This window comes from Coturnix japonica, chromosome Z (genome assembly GCF_054131305.1).
Source record: "Coturnix japonica strain WE chromosome Z, WE-NBRP24, whole genome shotgun sequence".
NCBI lineage: Eukaryota > Metazoa > Chordata > Aves > Galliformes > Phasianidae > Coturnix > Coturnix japonica.
In genome coordinates, this window is record NC_140702.1 from 69865035 (window position 1) to 69871823 (window position 6789).

The window sequence follows — 6789 nt, forward strand, 5'->3', positions numbered from 1 at the left end:
AATGGGGGTATTTTTTCCACATGGAGGATTTCAATTACACATCTTTACTTCATATGCACTTTCATGACAGACTCCATTTTATCATACTGTCCCTTTGCATCCATCTGTCACACAGCAACAAAATTTGCTGATGGAAAGTTTGATCGTTTACTGCCATATCACCAGCATCTCTCCAGTGTCATGGGTCAACGTAATAAAGTAGATATTTTATATCTTATATATTATATTTTATTTTACCAGAACAGTCCTCTTATGTGAGACAAAAAAAAAAAAAAAAAAAAAGTGATTACTCAGCTTTCTTCACTTAGGAGTACAGTCTTTTGAAGAAGTTTGTGGATTGTCCACAACAACAAAATTGACATTGTAAGAGTTAAAATTTATCAACAAATAAAAACAATTTACTTTCTGAAATATCATGTTTTTAATTTTTTTTTAATTTATTTTTTTTCTTCTTTTTTTCTTTCTTTTTTTTTTGTATGTAGTTTTATTATTTATCATTATATTACTGTTATAGAAGAGCATGATTTGAATAAAATACATAATTCTTCTCTGTCCATCCTGATATGATAGAAGTGTTTTGCATCTCCGTGGTTATGAGAATATGGAGGTGGGATGTGTGCTGTTCTTTTTCTACCAGAAAGCCAATTGCATTTATTACCTTCATCAATTTAGCTAACAGGAATAGAGAGAATTTTTATTTTATTTTATTTTATTTTATTTTATTTTATTTTATTTTATTTTATTTTATTTTATTTTATTTTATTTTATTTTATTTTATTTTATTTTATTTTATTTTATTTTATTTTATTTTATTTTATTTTATTTTATTTTTTATTTTATTTTATTCAGGGTCACTGATGTCTATTATGTTGGAACCAAAAAACAAGGAACTATAAACCCAAATTATAGGCAATATATACTGTGTGCCCTGGTGGCGCAAGTGGTAGGAATGCTGCATTTGCAACACAGGAGGCCCTGGGTTCGAATCCCCCCTGTGGCGCAAGTGGTAGAAGTGCCGCTCTGCTACACAGGAGGCTCAAATCCCGGGGGGTTGGACTCGATGATCTCTAAGGTCCCTTCCAACCCGCACGAGACTATGATACTATGATGATAAAATCGTAGGGTTTCTTTATTATTATTATTATTATTATTTTAATTGTTATATACTTAGCAGTTTCCATACTTAAGATACAAGTCTGAAACATTAGCAGGGTTCTTATGATTATCATCTACTTTGAAATGTATCATTTATACCTTCCAATCTACTGAAATCTCTTATTATTGGCACAGTTAAATGGTCATTAATTGCATCCTAAAAATGAATTTACATGATATTAAATCTGACTGCAACTATACATTTCACTCCAAAAAATGTCTTAATTCATTTTTTTTTAAATTATTATTATTATTATTATTGTTTTTATATTTCCACCATTGGATTTCAAAAATCTCTGTAGTTTGTCTTACTGTCAAATTTTCCTTGGGTAGAATAAAATTATACCTCAGTTACGCAGAAGAAAAATATCATTTATTTATTTATTTATTTATTGTTAGTAAGGACATTCTTAGTATCTTTCACTAGTAACTAAAATTAGTAATATAAAAAAAAGATTAAGCTTATCCTCAAATTGTTTATATTTCATAATGAGATATCTGTGTGCTTATTATAGGTGCAGAAATGAGCTGATCTGAATAGATTATGAATTACAGAGCATAAAAGGAGAATACTTATTTTAAAAGTTAATTTCTAATTTCTTGTATAAAAATTGCAACAGGCTGGAAGTATTAAAAAGCCTTTACTTGTATTCAGCTCTAAAATACAGACTTTTTGGTGTTAGAATCAAACAGTAGGGAGGACAAAATACTGTGTTTTTTCCCCCTCTTCTAGAATTTAAAAACAAGGTAAGACATACATAGTTTATGAAACAGTACTCAGTGAAGAAAAATCAATAATTGGTGAAGAAAAAGTGTTAATGGAAAAGTCATTACCTTCTTGTCTTACATAGCTGATCAAAGCTTACAGTGCACAGATTTGTGTAGAAAAGCTCTTCTCTCTTTTTTTTTAATAAAATAAAACATTTAGGCTCATTATTCTATCTATTCTTGATAAAAACTATGTTGCTAAAGTATTTTATGATTATTTTTATCAATGTACCTATATATGTGTAAAATAACGTAAAATAATTTGTGTACATGATGGCATACAGAGATGAATGACACCTTCTACTAGTAGCAGGTGATGTAAGTACCCATGTACTGATTAATTAGTACTGGAAAATACACAAATAATTATATAAAACAACTTTCTAATTAGGGCATCAAAGAGATCTGATCTTGCAAAAAGTACAATCTTACAAACAATGGCAGGTTATCTAACAAGAGAAAAAATCAAAGAGCCACCACGTCAGTTAGAGTTCAGAGCTGAGAGAGGTAGAAACCAAACAATGGAGATAAAGAACCCTACTACCCAGTGTATATCCTGTGGTGCACAATAATGAACATGGAACATACAACAAAACAGAAAAAAAGTCAAGCTCAGATAGAGATAAAAGTATGAGAAATTAAAAACAAACAAAGAAACAAACACTTTATGGTCCAGAACTGCAACTAAACTAGCCAGCAGGATATAGAATAATTGAAGCTTGGAATTTTTTGTACTGTGACTGTAAAGTATCCACTCTATGCATATTCTTGTATTAATTTGTCACAGTGCTGTTACTTTTTAAAATCAGTACTAATTTGATCCTTTCAGTGTTTCTAAAAAAAAAAAAAAAAAAAAAAAAGGAAAGTGCTGAAGGCAAAAGCAAGATAATTATAATAACTCATTTTGTAAGTTTTTTTGAATTAAGGACAAATTAACAATTATTATCAGAGAAAAAGAAAAAATAATAAGATGAGGGAAACTAAAACAGAACATAACAAGAGAATAATAAATAAAAAGATAGTTAAAACTAAATTGATTACTTAGTATTTAACATGGAGCAGCACCACATAATGCTAGGTAATACTGCAGAAAAAAATAAGCAATTCACTTATGAGAAGTTGAATGAAATACGAGGAGAATTAGATTATATGTGATGTTCCTTCCAACACCGGACATTCAATGATTCTATGATTCTAAAAGACTTACATTGCATAGAGATGCCTGTAGTAAACAAGCGTATACCTAGTCATTCTTCATAATAAAATTAGTAAAACAAAAATGTTTTAAGGATAAGACAACTATGATGTATTTGCAATGCCTGTAAGAATGAGACAAGCCTTGTTGTAAAAGAGCTTGTTTCTTTTCCTTAACAGTACAGGGACAACTAGCCCAGATATATATGATTATATGTCAGATTTCCAGTTTTGGACAATGTTAGTCCCAATCCAAATGATCTAAATGTAATAAATATTTGTGAACAAACATTCACAAACTTCTTAAAGGGTGTAGAATTAGATCAGCAAATAGTGGAATCAAACAGATCTTGTTTCCAGATAACAAAAGTATTATTTCACAGGTAAAACTACTACCATTAAATCAGAATATTGCCCCTCGTGGGGGGTTGAATTCAAGGGAGATAACAGAAATGCGTATTTTTATAGAGCTGTTTTTGTTCCATGGCAAAAGATGCACCCTTCTTACACCCTTATTAGCACTCAGGAAGGAAAAGAGCTGATGTTCCTATGCTTTCCGTGAGATATATGTTCAACTGTTTTACAGAGAAGTTTAAAAAAAAAAAAAAAAAAGGAAAAATAATATGCACTGAATATTTGAGTGATTTATATCAAAGCTCATGTACTGTTTTGGAGAAAAGAATGGCTGTAATCTTTATTTCAAAATAGTTTCATAGTGTCATTGATTGGTTTGGGTTAGAAGGGATCTTTAAAATCATCTAATTCCAACCCCTCTGCTATGCTCAGGCTTACTTCACTCCAGATCAGGTTACCCAAAATCCCATCCAGCCTGTCACTGAATGCCTACAGAGGCAATCACAACCTCTGCAACCAGTTCCTCTGTTTCACCCCCTTAAAACAAATAATTTCTTCCTTATAGCTCATCTAAACCTACTCACTGCCATTTTAAAAACATTTCCCCTTAAACTGTTGCTACCTGCCTTTATAAAAGTCTCTCCCCAGCATTTCTGTATTCCCCTTCAGGTACTGGAAGGCCAACTATGAGGCCAGCTTGGATACCTCTCTTCTGCAGGCTGAAAAGCCCCAGCTTTCTCTGCTCGTCCTTGTAGGGGAGGTGGTCTATCCTTCTGACCATCTTTGCGGCCTTCCCCTGCACCATTTCCAAAAATTCCACGTTTTTTCTTATGCTGGGAGCTCCAGAACAAGTGGAGCCTCACAAGAGCAGAGCAGAGGTGCAGAATCACATCCCTCAACATGCTGATCAGAAATCTCATGATGCAACCCAAGATACAGTTGGCCTTCTGGGCTACACACTGCATTGCCATTCTTCACTCGACCTGTATCTGTGCTTGGGATTGCCCTGACATAGGTGTAGGACCTTGCACTTGGCCTTGTTGCACTTCATGAGGCTGGCATGAGCCCACGTCTCAAGCCTGTACAGGTCCTTCTGGATGGTATCCCTTCCATCTAGTGTGGCACCACTCAGCTTGGTGTCATCTGCAAAAATTGCTGACAGTGCACTTGATCCCGCTGTCTGTGTCACATATGTATATATACATAGTTATAATCCTTAAAGAATATACATTCTTGTGGGTGTTAGTTACACTTAGTTACAATCCGTATAGAATTTGATTCTATGTTATTTATTTATTTATTTATTTATTTATTTATTTATTTATTTCTCCCACCAAAACTTCTTTGAACATAGGAAGATATGCATATACTCTGAAACAATATAATCTAAACTCTGTTCATATTTCCAAGATATCAATTACTGACAGAGTAGGTATGTATATATTAGAAGTATTGTTCTTAAAATATATATACTCTATTGCAATACTAACATTTATCCTGTATGTTAATGCCTTTCTGTTTTGTATATAATATTAAGACAGCTATGACTAATTTTTGAAAATTTTCTGTAGAATAATTTTCTCAAGATAAAAGAGGATTTTTTTCCCTCCAGAGAGCCTTTTGAAACATTTTTAAAAAAACCCCTTTGTTAATGTAAAGTCACAGCAGGACAAAATAGTGACGTTTCTTACATAATCTTAAACAGACAAGGTTATTGCTAAGCTCTTAGTGTTGACTTTGATTACCTACATCAAGGCTTAAACAACATCAGATCTTCAGACAATGCAATATCCTTGCAGAGGTAGTTGCTTACTGTAAAAATAGTCAATATTTTTCATTGAATATCTACACTGGATAAATTTGGTCTAAAAGCTCTGTAAAGGAATCCATCTTCTGTCTATAGGCAGAAGAGAGACATTGATTTATCCTTAGGCAAATTTTATCGTATCCCAAAATGCCATATCTTACAGACATTTTATGTATTTAGTGTCTGGTGGAATGGATCCTAACCTGAGTTGTTAACTTCAGAGAAAGTAGGTGGGAGATCAATAAATTAGTTTTAAACAACCTAGTTTTTTGAACCCTTGCATATTTATAGAACAGTAAAGTTACAGGTGAAATTTAAAGGGATTCAATCTTACTTAGCAATGAGCTCTCCAATACTTGGAAAAGACACAACAGCCAAAAAAAAAGAAAGGAAGAAGGTCAGTGGATAAAACATTTTTAGTATTCTTATAATTCAGGAAATTAAAAATGACTCCCCTTTTTTTTTTTTTTTTTTTAAATTAAGTGGTTAAATCACAAATCTGGAGTTTACTTGTTTTGTGCAAATGCAATAAAGGCTTTACGAGAAGAGGATGAAACAGCAGTGAAGGTCAAGTAAGTATCAAAAATGAAATGTTTGGATTCCACTTCATAAAATCATACTCGAGGTCAAAAGCAGCATGTAAAGCAACTTTTGTATAAAACTAAAAGTAGAGGGAAAATATTAAATGATACAGCATTCATTTCTTAGGACAGCATCCAGAAGAATCAGATGCATGTGGGGTCCATATCATGAAGGCTCCCTATTGGTTTTTCCACTGGTACGTACAAAGACACACCAGCACTTTCAAAATGGTTGAATGAACTAACAATAAAAGCCTAACTGTAAGAGGCAGTTAAATGATAAAGAGATGTTTCAGCACAGAACTTGCTTAGCTAAGAACATTCTGCCCAGTGCCATTCCATTATGATTAATGTGTGCACATACAAACTTTATGAAAAAGATAATGAATTGATTGTGTTTCTAAACGATGCCATTTTAGACCTGTTTGGATTCTTGCCCTCCCAGGGGAGCAGATGACCACAGTCTGTTAGTTTAAACAAATGAACGTTTAATGGTTGTCTTTCTGCCAGCCAAGTGGAAAAGAGGAAACATTTATCAAGACAAGGAAGGAAGAAAAAAAAACCCTTATCTTGCTGTCTATTCATTTGGGATGTAGGTGCTGCAAAATGGTTATTGAACAGGGAAAACTAAAGCAGTCACTATGCTAAACTCACTTGAAGCATTGTTCAAAATCTGAAGGTCATAGAATCCACATCTGAAAGAATTTCATCCCATGAGTTGCTATTAATTCACAAGAAAAGAAAGGTTAATTTATTTACTTAAGCACACAAAAATACATGCACAAGTAGTCCATGCTGTTTATGTAGTTTCATAATCTTCTCCTCCTACAAACTCACTTACAGTAAAATATTCAGATAAAGAGAGCCAGAAAAAGACACATGTATGTGTGACAGTGCAGAGACCAGCAGCTGCTATCCTATTTCTTCCAT